Source organism: Eptatretus burgeri, chromosome 14, assembly GCF_056783735.1.
Source record: "Eptatretus burgeri isolate ZD-2024b chromosome 14, Ebu_testis_v1, whole genome shotgun sequence".
NCBI lineage: Eukaryota > Metazoa > Chordata > Myxini > Myxiniformes > Myxinidae > Eptatretus > Eptatretus burgeri.
The window spans coordinates 30,949,463-30,966,925 of record NC_140974.1 but is presented as its reverse complement, the minus strand read 5'-3'; the positions used below and the strand labels follow the sequence as shown (position 1 = coordinate 30,966,925).

The 17,463-nt window shown below is 45.0% G+C and overlaps 1 long non-coding RNA gene across 1 annotated transcript in view; it reads right to left on the bottom strand.

Annotated features, from left to right (window-relative positions):
• Positions 1-6,212: 6,212 nt before the first annotated feature.
• LOC147012892 (uncharacterized) overlaps positions 6,213-17,463 on the bottom strand; it is a 187,975-nt gene continuing 176,724 nt past the window's right edge. The window contains exons 4-5 of the long non-coding RNA XR_015050958.1: positions 9,260-9,365; positions 6,213-7,129 (exon numbers count right to left, since the gene is read on the bottom strand). This is a non-coding gene — a long non-coding RNA (uncharacterized LOC147012892). The remainder of the gene's footprint in view (positions 7,130-9,259; positions 9,366-17,463) is intronic.

Below are 17,463 nucleotides of genomic sequence, written 5' to 3'. Positions count from 1 at the left end.
CCACTCAGCCAATAGCGTGACGAGATGGAGTGCAAGCAAACGCTCAGCCAATAGCATGGCGAGATGGAGTGTGTGCAAATGCTCAGCCAATAGCATGGCGAGATGGAGTGCGTGCAAACGCTCAGCCAATAGCATGGCGAGATGGAGTGTGTGCAAACGCTCAGCCAATAGCATGGCGAGATGGAGTGCATGGCAGCCACGAGCGTGCCGACATTTCTAACCGCGCTCATAAAGTGAGGCCCTGATTTTTTCTTTCCAGTCCTTCCAGACTACAGTGAGCATTCTGCAAGCCACAAGATGCCGAAACGTAAAAATGCAGACACACATGCGACAGCAGTACGAAATAGGAAGCGCAGCTCTCAAAAGAATATCTCGCCACACGCTCTCGGTGAATTGCAAGACTACAATGAGAGACCATTTCCCCCCATACACAGCATTGGAAAGATGGACACTATGTGCTCTTCCTGTGGCACGTACATGTGGAAAGCTGAACTGCATTCCGGTTGTCTCGAGGTGAACGCTAAATTTTCCACCTGCTGTTTACAAGGAAAAATTGTTCTTCCCAACATCAGTGAACCACCTCCCCTCTTGCAACACCTTTTCACTGACTGCACACCTGAAGTCAGGGATTTTCGATCCAACATTCGGGCATACAATTCGAGTTTAGCGTTCGCATCATTGGGTGTACAGGAAGATGCGTTACCTACAAGGGGTCCATGTCAGGGATTTTCGATCCAACATTCGGGCAAACAACTCGAGTTTAGCGTTCGCGTCATTGGGTGTACAGGAAGATGCGTTACCTACAAGGGGTCCATTTACGTTCAGAATCCATGGCAGTGTTTATCATAGAATCGGACATTTTTCCCCGAGAACGGTAAACCGCGGAAGTTTTCGCAAATCTATATCTATGACACCGCTAACGAAATCGCTCATCGAACAGCATAGAACAGTGATCTGCACCGTGATTTGCTTCAAAAGCTACAGGCAGTACTGCATGACTGTAATCCGTTCGGCAAAAAGACAGGCAAATACATCTTCATTCCCAGAATTACTCTTACCCCCATTGGACTCTGGACTGCCTTTTTATCTACGACGACATCAATTCCCAATACGAGCAGCGTACGCGATGACCATCAACAAGAGCCAGGGACAAACTCTCACTTTCGTGGGTATTCATCTGACCAATCCCGTCTTCTCACACAGTCAGTTGTCCTGTATGTGGCGTTATCGATGGAGTGTATCAAAATACTGCCACAACTGAGTCAACCCAATGACGGCTTCTATCACACGGATAACATCGTTTACAGTGGACTGGGTTAACATTAGTAAGTACGAGACGACCCGTGAACCCGTTGGGTTCCCGTTGTGACAGAGGTTGATGATAAAAAAAAGAGACACAAAATTTTAATATTATTTAGTGGTCAAACTTTAACTTGAAGAAAATTTGAGCATTTACCTCGGGAGTCATCTCGACACAATTTTATTTATTAACGAACACGGAAGTATAAGATCAAAATGGCGATATTTATTTTATGCTTAAAAATGAATCGTTCTTTGTCTATACTAAATGTTTGAGATTTTAAAATAAATCATTTCAAGAAAAAAAAAAAAAAGATTGCTCCAGCGAACTATACTACTGAGGTTGTTTGCATTGATCAAATTCTCCCGAAGAATACTTGACTGAATCAGAAATTAAATTTTTAATAATTTTTCTCTTTGCCCGATTTGAACGAAACTTGATACTGCACACCGCAGGAGAATGATGAGTAAGGTGGCCCTAAATGTTTGCAGTATCGTGTACCGTTTTGGCTGTATTTCGGGAACATACATACATACATACAAGATGAGAGTTTTAGTAATATATGTAGATAGATACTTTGTTTTTTTCGATAACAGGCACTCATTTCGCGATAAACTACAGTGTCACATCCATGTTATGCTGTACTTTGCATGGGTTATCTTCCAGTTTATTCCAAAACAGTGAGGTGGGTGAGGGTAAACATATTACGTACTGTTCGTACTGTACTCTGCCATAAGCAGAAAACACAAGACTTAGCTCAGAGATGATGATAATGCTGTTGGAGGGGGGAGGGTAGAGGTTAGAGAGATGTTGCTGTAGAACTTACGATGGCTGTTCGATCATCTGGAGCCCGACAAAGTCGCCTCCTGCGTTGCCCCATAGAAGAAGGGTAAAATGATCATTAGCCACCTTGATCCAGAGCAGATCTTTCCTGATTGGACAGGAAGGTAAGAGATGACATCCTTTTCCAAAATAATTACTTCTCTTTGGCGTTAAAAATCTGCTTCAGCAGAAATCCCTTTGCCTCGATTTGTTCCTTGAACCATGGTTGGACTGTAGCTTCCGGCCCTGGATACCTCGGGAAAATGTTAGTAAGGCCTAGGTCACATTTGCCACGGCGGCCGTGGGGTCTCCAAAATCTACGGCCACTAGAAATTATACGGCGGCCACAGTATTTCCACGGTCACACAATGTAGCAGTCACATATGTTTTTATTTTTCGGGGAGCCGCACAGCGTATTTAGGCCTAAGTCACATTTGCCACGGCGGCCGTGGGGTCTCCAAAATCTACGGCCACTAGCAATTATACGGCGGCCGCAGTATTTCCACGGTCACACAATGTAGCAGTCACATATGTTTTTATTTTTCGGGGAGCCGCATGGCGTATTTATAAATTGTGGAGACCAAAAACGTGGGGTTGCCATACGGTCTTTGATTTGATGTCGCACGGTGACCTTAGGGCGTTCTTGCGGCGGCCATATAATTTTCAAGGCAGACACAAGGTGCCCGCAAGGCGACCGCAAGGTGACTGCAAGGTGACCACAGGCGAACGTGCGGCCAGACGGACGGTAACGAATGTGTTAATTTTTTTTATTTTTTTTTTACCAGTTTTTTTTTTTTTCGGCTTGTCGAATTGCTACGGCGAACGTAGAAATGAAAAAAGTTATAACTCCGCGTTATAATTCCATGGCGACCTTACGGCCTGTAAAATATAGCCATATGGCGTCGGGCCACCCTGAGGCCACCTCAGAAACTCTGCGGCCGCCGCACATTTCTGTCAATTCAGAGGGCGTATGGCCGCGATATCCTCGCCGTAGAGCAAATGTGACTTAGGCCTTAGGTTTTAGAAATTGTGGAAACCGAAAACGTGGGGTTGCCATACGATCTTTGATTTGATGTCGCACGGTGACCTTAAGGGGGCCCTAAGGCGAACGTGCGACCAGACGGACGGTAACGAATGGGTTAATTCATTTTTTTTTTACCATTTCTTTTGTTTCGGCTTGTCAAATTGCTACGGCGAACGTAGAAATGAAAAAAGTTATAATTCCGCGTTATAATTCCACGGCGACCTTATGGCCTGTAAAATATAGCCATATGGTCTAGGGCCAACCTGAGGCCACAGCAGAAACTCTGCGGCCGCCACACGTTTCTGTCAATTCAGAGGGCGTATGGCCGCCGTATCCTCGCCGTAGAGCAAATGTGACTTAGGCCTAAATCTGCAATGGTTTATCCCGTGCACTGGTCCACTCAAAGTCCGAGTAAATCCACAATGGGTTATCTCATACACCGCTCCACTCAAAGGCATTTTTTTCTGTTTGGTCCTCGATCCAAACATTAAGCGCTTTTTCCATCCTTTGAATATGATGATCACGAGACTGGAATAAGATGTTAGCGCTTTGCGGAGCGGAAACACTCAAATGGATATTTGACTCAGGTTTACACACAGTTGATTCAATGATCTGGTAATGGCGGCCCACAGATATTGCACTTTTACTTCTTGCTGACATAGGCTATATGACAACTCGATTTTTTCACACAATGTCAGAAGCTTCCTCTGCCTTTTGGCATGATTAATTTTGTCCATCATTTTACGTTTTGGTGCCATTATTAACTGTTGTGTGTCTACTTGATCTTGTGTATATAGTATTGTTGTGGGCCAGGGTGTGATGGCGATAAACGGCCACGAGGTGGAGCAGTGGAGTCGTCTCCCACCGAACACTCGGAATTTAGGTCGTGACTCTCGGATAAGGCCGAAGGTCAAGGGTCCCTTAGCAGACCATGGTTGCCAATACTTCGACGGCGTGGGGGTAGGTTAATTGCCTAATTTCAATATACCAAAGTACCCACGTCGTCCAACTTTCGGGCAAAACCACACGCTCGGCCGACTCTGTCTGGACCGAATCACAGGTACTGACTCGGATCCGGCGTAACCGAGCGGAGTTACCAGAGCCGCGCCAGTCCCAATGAACAATCCACGACACGAACGACCCTACCAATTCGCAACACGCACCATGCCAGGCCAATGGAGGAAAGCACAGAAAATGAGCTGGTACATTTAACACGGGGGGGGGGGGTGGGTTATTTTACAATAATAATCTGGGAGCGGAGCACACAGAGCAGAGTTATCACAAATAAAAGGCAGGCAATGTACAATGAGCAAGGAAAAAGCACTTAAAAAGTCTACTTACAGGATGGTGACACACACACACACACACACACACACACACACACACACACACACACACACACACACACACACACACACACACACACACACACACACACACACACACACAAACACTGATGGAGATCTTGATGAGTTCTTCACACATGAGAACCAAGCATGTCCCCCTGCACTGTCACACATGGGCAAGATGAGACTTGGAACAAAGTCTGATCTGGTTGGCTGCTTAGAAGATCTGGTCCCTCCACAGGAGAATGCTGCTGCTGCTGCTAATCCAGCAGTTGAAGTCATCATCCTTGATGGTGCAGCGATCATCAGTATGCTGCCACCTGGCACAGCAAAGACCTTCAACGAGTATGCATCAGAAGTATTCTTGCCATACATCACATCTCAGCTGCAGCATACGAGCAGGATGGATATTGTCTGGGATGAATACCTCACAGACAGTTTGAAGGCAGACACTAGGAAGAAGCGAGGCAAAGGCATCAGGAGACGAGTCGAGCCATCTAGTTCCATTCCTGGAAACTGGCAGACCTTTCTTCGCACAGATGAGAACAAGATGGAGTTGTTTGACTTCCTAGCCACGGGAGTAGCAACAACAGACACAGACAAACAAGTCATCAGCACCCACCACAAAGATGTGGTTTGCACTCAGGCCCGAGATGTTGCTGGTCTTGCCCCTTGTAGCCATGAAGAGGCTGACACAAGAATGCTACTCCATGCTGAAGACGCTGTGAGGCAGGGATACAGCAAAGTGTCGATCCGTACAGTAGACACTGATGTCGTGGTCCTTGTGGTGACAGCAGCTGGACGTCTGGACATTGATGAGCTCTGGGTTGCTTTTGGCACAGGAAAGAACTTCAGGTTCTTGGCAGCTCATGAGATATCTGTGGCACTGGGACCTAACAAGTGTCGAGGTTTGCCATTCTTCCATGCCCACACTGGATGCGACACCGTTTCAAGCTTCGGAGGCAGGGGGAAGAAAAAAGCATGGGAAACCTGGAAAGCCTGTGATGAGGTCACTGATGTCACTGCAGCATTCTGTGCCTTGGCTGCCATGCCAACTCCTTCAGCCGTAGATGACCACATGGATGCACTGGAGCATTTTGTTGTTGTGCTCTATGATCGCACCAGTAGCCAGGAACATGTCAATGAGTGTCGCAAGCATCTGTTCACCCAGAATGGCAGATCAATAGATGCTCTCCCACCAACTCGTGAAGCCCTGAAACAGCACATCAAGAGAGCTACCTACCAAGCCGGCTACTGTTGGGGCCAGATGATGGTGTCCACACCAGAGCTCCCATCGCCCAGTGACTGGGGGTGGGTTCACACCGATAATGGCTGGGACATATACTGGACAACCCTCCCAGAGGCAACTGAGGCATGTCGGCAACTACTAAGGTGTGGCTGCAAAAAAGGGATGCAGAGGACAGTGCAAGTGTGTCAAGGCTGCACTCCAGTGCAGAGCTCTATGTCACTGTGGTGGGGAGTGTACAAGAGAGTAGAACTGGGACAAGAGAGATCACAGATGATAATTATGTACATGTACACATGTATCCATGCATCATAGTAGACTCTGTTACCTGGATCAAGAGGTTCCACTGTATAATTTTGACTCTGTAAGTTGATGTTATGATCAAACAGAAGCACTTCCTCTGAGTTCAAGAGTGTTAAATGAACAACAGTCATTCCATGGTGCTTGATAACAGTTTTTTGAAGAGTTTGTTGTAGAAAACCTTCCAAAAGTGCAAAAATGCACCAAAAAATGACCAGATAAATGGTTTATTCATGCTTTGTCACCTTTATTTGCTATTTCTTATTTGCTAGAATCTATATTTAGTTAAATAAAACCACTGGTATGCTTCTTAAATATAGTTGTATCCACATGTATCCTCCTTGTACAACACAAAATCGGCTATTTTGTAAAATGGCCACCATTTTGGCTCTGGGAAGAATCTGGAATGTCGCTATATCCAAAAATCTTTGTAAGATACTGCCCTAGCAGTGTGCCAAATTTCATGCTTGTATCACTAAAGGCACATTTTTTTCACATATCTGCAGGACTAATACCACTCAGCTGGAGGTCAGCAACCCAAACAAGAAGAAGTCATTTTTTTCAGATTCAGTCAAAAACGCAATATATTATAAGAGCCACAATGCATGTTACCCTCATTACAATAACTGATTAGCAGGACAGATACGCACATTGATTTGTAATGCCATACATGTGTACTGATGATGTTCACAAACTTTATACATATTCGTCTTCATCACACTTTACACATTGGTGTTTTTACCACCACCGTTCTGATAGTCTCATTCCCGAACACACACACACACACACACACACACACACACACACACACACACACACACACACACACACACACACACACACACACACACACACACACACACACACACACACACACACACACACACACACACACACTCCACGCTTCCTCCCGTCATGGCTGCAGTGGAATCTTTCCTCTGACATCCATCTGCACACCCTCTGGAGCTCCAGCTGCCTCACTATTGGTCTTCCACTGAACCCAAGGCTGTCCTCGCCGTTGTCAGATCTGTAGGTGCCACTCTTCACCACTACCGCTTTTGCCCTTGCCTTGCTTTTTGAAACTTCTCGACCTGAGAAAACAGAATGTCTTCGTCATTAGTTTCAGCACTTTGTTTGTTTGAAAGCTGAAGAGTGCCAAAATTGTAGCAGTGATAATAATTAGAGCAACATGAATGATAACGAAGAACCTCACACATCATAAAAAACCATGCCTGAGAATATTACTGCAAACAAACTACAGTTGGAAGCTGTCTGGGGCTCAGTGATGACCCTGAAAAGATTCCTCGGAGTAAAACTTTGAGAACAAGAAAACTTCACAACTTGATCCATGAATTATGATCCCTTACCAAAATGGAGGTGGATACTTCCAAACTGGGAGGACTCTGTTCCACCTTCTGAAACCCACATATGGAGATAATAACCGACGACACACAATTTGCTGTTTCTTGGACTAGTTGATGAGAGTTTCATTCCGAATCCCTCTTGAACACTCCTCATAACTCGAAGTCAAACTTCCATATTAACACCCTTATATTTTTGCTTTTGTCCAGTCGATGATTGAACAAGTCCTACCTATCGGCATGATTTCCACAACAAAATAGATTGAAAAAACTTCACCATTTAAACTCATATTTCAACTTATGTAAACATGAACGTGAAGTCGATGGCATGCCATTGCAAATCCCCACGCTTGCCACCTGAAGCAAAGTTGAAAGATGGCAAAAAGTTCCACCAGTTCCACCATGGCCCAATATCATATTTGTGTCAATTTATTTTTGCCCGTTCTGACCCCCTGTGACCTGGGGCACGAACTGGAAGTCAAATCCCCAAAAATCGTTATTAATTTCATGCGTCGCCCAATGTTGATTACACATACAAAGTTTCATTTCAAAATGTTTTTAAAACGTGCCAGTAAAAGCATTTTTTTTGGTTTTTCACCTTTTGATCCCGGCCCAGGAGGTGAAAGCAAAAATAATACTGCTCTTGCACCTTCTGGCTATTTGGTGATCATAACGACCAAGTTCGGTGTGAATTTCCGCACGACCGTTTAGGAGGAGATAGCGTGACGGACGGGCAGACAGAGAGACGGAAATGGAACTGATTACAATATCCCTACGTTTTTTTTTTCTCCAAAAAGCATAGGGATAATGATTCAGTCCATGTGTAGTTTCACTTAGTTTGCTTGTACTCCAAGATGGCGTATCACAAATGTGGTGACGTCACACACACACACACACTGCATTGAAGGAGCAGTTATCAATCGTTATCAAAACAACATCTAATTTGTTATTTACATATGTCTTTCATGATTGGGATTCTCACTTACCTGCCCAGCGAGGATCAGGCTGTCACTAGTTTTTTGGAATGTGGTTCAAATTCTAAACTGAGGCTGGAGATTGAGGCCACGCAACAGCTTGAGGCTGTGCTATTGCCGACAAGATGGCTGAAATCACCAAAGCGGACGATACGCGAAGCATAATGTGTATGTCGTGCTCACATAATTCGTCGGTAATTGGACGTATTTTCTTGTTTACCATTGCCAAAGTTCTCAAGTATTATTGTATTCTTTCATAACACTCACGTAGATTTTTTTCAGAAAATTGATCGAGAAATAAGGAGATTCAATTGATCAGGATCAGGAACTGAACATATGTCCTTAAACCGCATACGACTCCGGAGCCGCAGGTTGCCGATCCTCAGCCTAGCCTCTCCTGCCAGCCCTGTTGAAACTCATGTTAGTGGTGGTGGACGAACAAGAGCCCACAAATTACTGACCGATACTGACGAGGCAGAAAATTTTTAGGGTGAGGGTTAGAATAAGCTGTTCAATTAAAAAAAAAAACACAAACTATCTGTCAATTAATCATGTCGGTCGGTCGTTCATGATGCATTCATAGTCTTCTTGTTTTTACATGACAAGCAATTGTTCTTGACAAATAGAATCATTCATATCAGATAATTAATCTCTTTCTTTTTTTTTCCCCAGAAATGTCTTAAAACTAACAGATACAGGAAAGTATCAATGATCAACCTTTTCTACCCAGGAGTATCAGTCGTAATGCAATTTAGTCTTCTTGTTGTTGACTTAAGGAAACTGAAAGTGAAATATATGTTACGAGGACAATCAACGCATCCTTGTACAATTCTAACCTGTGCGTTATGTTCTTCAGAAATGATAGGCTGTACGTTCCAAAACTCACTCAAAATTCTCCAGCGATGACATCACCATCAGCAGCAGAGTAATCATTGGTATTGTCTCTGAATTGACTGCTCATACATTTCATCAAATCTGCAGATACTGATGCCCTGAAGTACAATTAAGAAACAAATCAATCAGCAATCATACCTCATTTTTAGCCAAAATATAATTGCGAGGTGTTTGTGCTCATCCATCGCTAAATAACATCAACAAGATGACGCTTTAACACAAGGCACTCATAACCTTGAACAAACATGAACATCTGGATGGAGCAACTGTTGAATGTAAATAGTGTTAAATCCTTTACTACATTCAAGGTCGAATAGCAGGTTAAAACATAGCTTGGGTAACGCAAGACAGTTTTCAGCACCACATGAACAAGTTTTCGCCAAGCCGACTTGATTGTGGATCAGGCACCCAGCCAGCAGCATGGCGTTCTCCATGATACTACCCTACCCCACTCGCACTGCAACAGGATGACACTTTTCGTTGGATTTGACTCTATGGGACATCAAACCAGGACCAGCCGGATCATAATTACCTCCGCCACTGAAGGTGGATGTTGGTTATGTTTTCACCCGTGTCTGTTTGTCTATTTGCTTTGGACAGATTCAGACAAAACTTGGTGGACAGGTTGGGTGTGTGACGAGGATTAATTGTTTAGATTTTGGTGAAGATCCAGATCTGGATTTGGATACTTTGATTTTTTTTTTTTTTAAAGTGATTCTTCATCAGTGAGAGGTTAAAAACAAAATCTAGCATGATGTTTTAAAAAGGTTATGGAGGCATTCGGATGAAACTTGATGGATGAGTGGGTATGTGACAAGAACAAGCTGATTCGATTTTGGTTCAGGTCTGAATGATGCAGATCTGGCCTGTCAGTGGGATACAAAACGTAAACTGTTCAGCCTGGCAGAGGTATGCGCTACACCGAGTGTCACTCTAGTTGGACATGTGACCAAAATTATACCTGTCGGCTTGACTTACATCTTTACCCACATTCTGTACCCACCCAGTTCAATAATACTTTTTTTGTGAATTGTATTTAACAGGGCTGAAAGGAGAGTACAGAAATAATACACTTTCCTTTGAACCATTTAATCTCGGTTTGATTTCTAAGCCCCAATTAGGTGTGGAGTACTTTAGAGGAGACATTGAGCAGGCTGGAGCACCTGCTCCAATTTGCTGGAAGATATTATAGTCCTCACAGTACCTTTTGAAAAGACCATCCCATGCTGGACCCAAGGCAAATTCTACATTACGGTCCTGTTCTACAGGGACACTGCATCAACGGCACAGCCATGCTGCGGTAATGGTGCAATCAAAAAACTGAATTAATGATTGAATCACAGTTCGATATGCATTTGAAATGGACATTAAGATGTTGATGGACTCACACATACAGACGCCACCTCAAAATGCAGGTACTCTCAACACCAATCTCAGGACAACAACAATGACGAACTCGGTCGAAAATTATTTGCAGAATCATGAAAAGCGAAATGTTTGCAGAATAATGTTGCAAGGCTGGCTTGGTACAACTACAGTACTTAAACGAGTCATGACGAGTCCTGGTATGTGTAACTGTTTGTGAATTCAAGGTGATCGAGTGGATGAAGCCTTGTTGTGTTGCCCTTAATAGTGTCGGGTCAGGTCAGATTAGATCTGTGGCTTGATACAGGTACCATGTAACCCTGTACTAACCTGTTCCATGGTCGGGTTGTTGGCGACTAAACCGTCTCTCGCACCAAGTTTCTTGGTGGGGAGGGTGTATGATATGGACACCCAGCAGGATGAAGAACAACACCTGTCAAAGGGTGGAGGAGCTCCTTGTGAGCCAATGGTCATCCATAGCTAATGCCCAACTGTGTGTGCAGATGTCCTCCTGCAGTTAGGTTACTTTTGATTAGGAGGTCGGTGGCAGGATTTGCACTCTGGTCACTGTAAAACCCTTCATTCCGCAAAACATTCTGAAAGCATAAAAAACATCTAAAAAAAAAAAAAAAACTCACTCCATGGGAGTACCTTCTGTGCAGCTTCCCTTCGCAGGGCAGCTCACTGGGTGACGGGATTGGGGCAAAGCCTTCGGGACCCCCAATCTTTGATGACAGGAGGGAAACCACGAGGTAACCTTCCCAGGTCAGATTGCAGTAGTGTGTGTCGGGGTGGTGCTGAGGTGTCGTCCACCAGAAGGTGGACCTGAGATGGTCTCTTTGGGTGGGTGCCTCGAATGTCCTTTCCCAAAGAGAGGATAATTCCCTGTCTCTGATATCCTCTGAGCTCAAGCATTTAGACATCGGTATTGCAGCACTCTCTGAGGTTCGCAGACCGGATTGCAGCGAGATCATGGTGGGTGGTTACACCTACTATTGCTCTGGTTGCTCTGATGGTTACCATACCCAGGGAGTTGCTGCAGCTGTGTCAAATAAGCTGATAATGATAATTGAGGTAACATCGGTCAACGAGCGTATTATGAGACTAAGGATTCGTCACTCCTTGGATGTCAATTCCCTGCTCTCTGTATCTGCTCCGACTGAGGTGAGTGATCTCATCGTGAAGGACACATTCTATGCCACGCTGGAGTCTGTGGTTGATCAGTGCCCCAGATGAGATACTCTTCTAGTCTTGGGGGATTTAAATGCATCGAATGGATCTGATTGGGATGGTTATGAGATGTGTGTTGGTCCCCATGGGTCAGGAACTATGAACCAGAATAGAACTAAGTTCCTTGACTTTGCAAGAAGTCATGGACTTAGGGTGGCCGGTTCATGGTTTCAGCACAACAGGCTCATCGCTGGACTTGGTATTCCAACGCTGGCGGTGTGGCAAAGGAGATTGACCATGTCCTCATTGACGGTCGCTGGAGGATGATCCAGAACTGCAGGGTCTACCGGAGTGCTCAGTTCCTCAATACTGACCACAGGCTTGTTGTAGCAACTCTAAAGCTGCACCTTAAATCCTGGAGAATGGTACCATCCCAGGGATGGCGAGATGGAGGTCCTTGGAGTACCGGCGGAAAGTGGACTCAGTCATGCGCTGCTCCATTGCTTGCTCCCACACCTGACTTGACCTCAGTTCTCAGTAGGTTGGATTCCCACGGCTCCTCAGCATAAATTTCCACGACGGAGTGTTGACCATTTTTGGATTAACTTGAGCATCTGAGTTCGAAGTATTCACGATTTGTCATGAGTGTTCCAACACCCTGATGCTCCGTAGAGTGTATGGGCTCAATAATCACCACATGACAATGAAGCAAAATACACTTTGCACCATCACGCATCATCAAGCAAGTGAATGCTACCCAAAATGGTACTCCAGATGGTACCCAACATTTGGAACCTGTAAATCTTGATGGATCCTCTCAACTTTGAATTCCAATTTGATGAGGAATGAAATAATGGAATAAAATTATTGTGATGGATCTTTGAGGTCGTCATACACACCCGAGCTCCCAGGCTGTCCCGCCTAGGTTCGAAGGTCGACCCCACTATTAACTGTCATCCCTGCGTTTCACAAACAGTGTGATTCATCAATGTGTGTGTCATCCATTGGATGGACGATAAACAGGAATCCCATTTGCCAGCATTAGTCGGTGGATGTTCAAGGCCACACAGTGTCCTTCATGAAGAGTGGGCAAGTATTCACTGGCAGAGCCAAATTTCAAATTCCTCCCCGAACCAGCAGGGGGCACTGCATCTGCAGCACAGTCTGGCACGAGTAATGATGCAAACCAGCAGCCACAGGCTGCACATAAAATGATTATGATCTTGGAGGGGAGGGGTCGGAGGTGGTAGTTACGGGATTTTTCTTGAAAGGTTAGATTTCGGTTTGTTCATTTGGATGATAACTCCTTTGTTACCTCTGCCACCAAAGGTGAAGGAGGTCATGTTTTCACCCATTCCTGTGTTTGTCTGTCTGTTTGTTTGTGTTTGTTTACCCTGTCGCATCCACACCGTTTCAGCGATCATGACCAAACTGGGTACAGACTTCGGCATTGGTCCAACTTAGACACTTGTCATTTTTGGTGAATCTAGGTCAAAGGTCAAGGTCAAGGTCACCGAAAAACCGAAATTCTTATTTTCGCAATAACGTCTGCCAACATGGTCATATCGACTTCAAACCAAATCCAAAATGTGCATCGTCCAACACTGCATCCAACCATGTCTCATTGGGGTGTCACACCAGCACCCTTCTTAGCGGTCGGGGGTCGAATGTCAGGGGGGTAGGGTCAAAACTTTCAAATTGCGATAAAAACGCCATTTCAAGTCCGATTGACATCCAAGTTATGATCATGACCAAACTAAGTGCTATAACTCATTAAACAGCAGCACTATCGACTTATAAGAACCAAATTGATTTCCAGGTTTTGGTTTTTTTTAGAGTTCATGGAGCTATGCCTAAGTCATTCCGGCAATTCCTTGCTCAACGAGCAATTTCATTTGTTTGTTTGTGTACAGGATGTCTCAAAAAGTTGTAGATGGATCTGGATCAAATTTTGTGGACAGGTTCGGTGTGTGGCAAGGACGAACTGCTTAAATTTTGGTGAAGATCCGAATCCAGATCCAACTACTAGAATTTGAAAATTGATTCTTCACCATTGAGTGATAGGGCCAAAATGATATCGTAATGTATAGCATGATATTTCAAAAATGTATCGGGCTCGATATGTTCTCGTGGATCAGGCATTACATGATGGAGGTATGGGCTCTACTGAGTGACCTTCTAGTTGTGCTATGTTATTGTTGAACTCTATCTGGTATTTATTGTCTTCAAATGACTCCGAAGGACAAATGCGCAATCACATTAGAAGACATCAAACGAATGACCATGATTCAGCAACATCATCCAAAAAAAAAAGGAAGAAATTGTGAAATAAATGCTGAGAATGGAGGACAACCAGGTGAAGAGAATAGCATACAAGTGGAAGTGCAGAAGAAAATGGCCAACCAGCTGACCAAAGATATAATGGATTGACAGCCTGGATAATGACTTGTGCAGTGTGGGCATATCCATTCATGGCATAACAAAAGAGGCCAAAACTTGATGAGCAAGGAAACAGTGGCAAGAGATAGACAGCATTGGAAGAAAGTGACTGTGACTGCAGTATCGACTGTTGGACACGAGCGGAGAGACGACGGCAAGTCCTGACCTGACCTTGGTTTGCTCACGCAATGTTTTGGTTTTCTGTCTTTTGGGTTAACTCTTTGAGAGTGGAGAAGTATTGGATTCAATGGATAAAATCTGTGGATGGACTACTCACTTGTGGACACAATTGATTATTTAATTTTCGTGTTATTGGCACTGAGTCCATGGAATGAAATGCAGAATGAGCAGTGCATTCTGAAGTCCTGATCCCACTCGGAGGCGAGGTGGAGATGATGTGTGATGACAAGTCTGATATACAAGAGTGGCATTGGCAAGGAAAGGTTTGAGGGGAGAACGATGAGGGAGCAAAGAACATTTGTTGAACACTGTGGGATCTTTGTCGCCACCCTGGGGCCAACATCGCCACGAGAGAAGCTGGAGATTGACGTTACGGAGCATGGACCAAGCAGTGATCATGCATGGAAGGCTGATGAACCTCCTGGCCTCCTGTGATCCCAACAGCTAGTTCCCGGGGCCTCAATTGTCCAAGTGCTTTAGGTCTGGTTGGACGAGCACGATCCCCATCACGGTGCACTCCGAGAGTCTGTAGTTGACAGTGGCTAGCCATGCTGTTGGTGGCTGAGAGTATGAGAGAGATGTCTACGGTGCTTGAATCACCTCTTGAACACCCGACTCCCCACGATCCCTTCCCCCTCATCCCATCGACTTTGAGAAGCTTTGCTACAGAAAAACCAAGACGGTGTTAAATCCTCATGTCTTTTCCTCTTTTAATTGAAGATATTCGTGCGGTGAGAACATTTTAAACTCACCCGGTGCCAGAAGAATTCAACTGCAGTTCAGACCACTCTGATTTACCCATGTGTGTGTGTGTGTGTTTAGTTTCACATTTATATGTTTTGTATGTCGACACATGTTTATTTGGTTACCTTTTGAGAAAAATGAATTGCTTTGTCGTCACGTGACAGATTCTTGATTTGAAAATGTTTGGTTTGTGAAATGACAACCTATCATGAACCCGGTGCGCAACTATATGCTAAAGTTTGAGACCACCTACTGTATATATAACCTGTTTACCATCGTTAACTTGTACTTAACTTGTTTCATTCAGTACTTGCTCTGATGGGAACTCGGTTTCTTTGATGTGCATTTGACTCTGCTAGTTTGTTGGAAGATCAGGTACGTTTGGCATGTGATGATTTGTTGAGCCGAGAGATCTTTTTGGGATAATTAGGATATTTGTATAATTGGTATCCCATTTTTTGGATTGCATTCTGGATAAATTGAGCACACAAACAGTTAAAAACAGTAAGTTTCCTGTTTTGAATGATGTTAAATTTTGTTTGCCTGCCACCTGAAGGCAATCTTGTGATCAAAAATCACCAGGCAAAATCACTTCTCCCTCCAAGCCTCCCTCTCACCTCTCTCAAAAATTCCCCCCTCACCTTTCTCCCACCTTTCATCCCCCTCACTCTTCCTTCTCTAAGTTGCCCCCCCTCTCATCCACCAACCTGCCTCCCTCCACTGCCCTCTCACCTCCATCTCTTCACTCCACCTCCTCAAATCCTCAACTGCCTTCTTCCTTGTCTCTTGTCCCCCTCTCCCCCAGCACCACAGAGCCTTTTCTCCTCCTCATTCGGCCCCCTCCCCTCGCTATTCTGCAATACCCCACACTCTTTCAGCAACCCTCCTTACCTCCCCCCCTCGTCCCTTGTCCTACCCTCCCCCTCCCCCTCCACATCCTGCACCCAAAGCCTCCTCCCCTACCTCTTCATTAAAAGTGTGGACCTCAAATATCTGGGGCCTTCGCTCAAACCTTTCAGATCTTTCCATACAGGTTGCCACTGACAAACCAGACATTATCTGCCTAACAGAAACTTTCCTCTCCCAAGACGTGTCTGACTCCCAAGTATCTCTCCCTGGTTACTCCCTCTTACGGTATGACAGACCTGAGCCTCGTCCTGGTGGAGGTGTTGCTCTCTTCATCAAAGACTCTATTCCTCACTCTCCATGCACTGCTCTCACTCCCCCACACCCCCAGGAATACCTCTGGCTTCGGCTTCCCCTCCACTCCCACCTCATGTTTATATGTGTACTGTACCGTCCACCGAACAGTGAAGACTCCATCTACACCTCACTATCCAAAAACATGGACCATCTTCTATCTTCTCATCCAAACTCTCTCTTCCTCTTATGTGGTGACTTCAATTGTCATCACGCCAGTTGGCTAGGTGTGGGTACCTCTCTCACCTGCCATGGCACCTCAGCAAAAGCTTTCTGCGACTCATTGGGACTGACTCAATCGGTCAACTTCCCGACCCGGATCTCAACCAATGGTACTCCATCTCTTCTGGATCTGATTTTGACAAATTTCCCTGACAATATCTGCTGCTCTTCCTTCGCTCCAATTGGTTCTTCTGACCACGTCCTTGTTAAAGTGGACATCTCTCTGGCTGTTATCAGAGAACCACCTCACTGCCGTCGAGTCTGGCATTTCACTCAAGCCGACTGGCAGGGTCTCCGAGCAGCCATCAAACTTACAGACTGGTCTCCTATCACTACTTTCTCAAACATCAACTCATCCTGCGAATTCTTTCAAAGAAACTTGCTCTCCCTCATGCACAGATTTATCCCCTCTCGTGTTCAGTTGTCTTACCCTTCCTCCCGCCCTTGGTTTACTGAAGCTAGTGGCGAGGCAGTTGTCCTGAAACAACTTGCCTTTGCCTCATGGAAAGCAAACCCAACTGAGGGCAATCTCAGTTCTTTCCACAAAGCTCGGAACAAGTGTGTATCTACCCTCAGGAGAGCCAGAAAACAACATCTTTCTCATCTCAAGTCTGAACTCTCAAACCTCTCTCCCTCCTCAAAATCCTGGTTGCGTTTAATCAAATCTGTTTCTGGTGTATGTTCCCCCTCCATCCCCTCCCTTACCTCAAATGGCCGCACTGCTGATTCCACACGTGATAAAGCTGAATGTCTAAACTCGGTGTTTGCAGATAAATCTTGTGTCCTAAACCCATCACTATCTCTACTCACTTTACCCAGTCACACCCAACTGTCCCTGGACTCTGTATCCTTTTCTCCTGACAAGGTGGAGAGCTT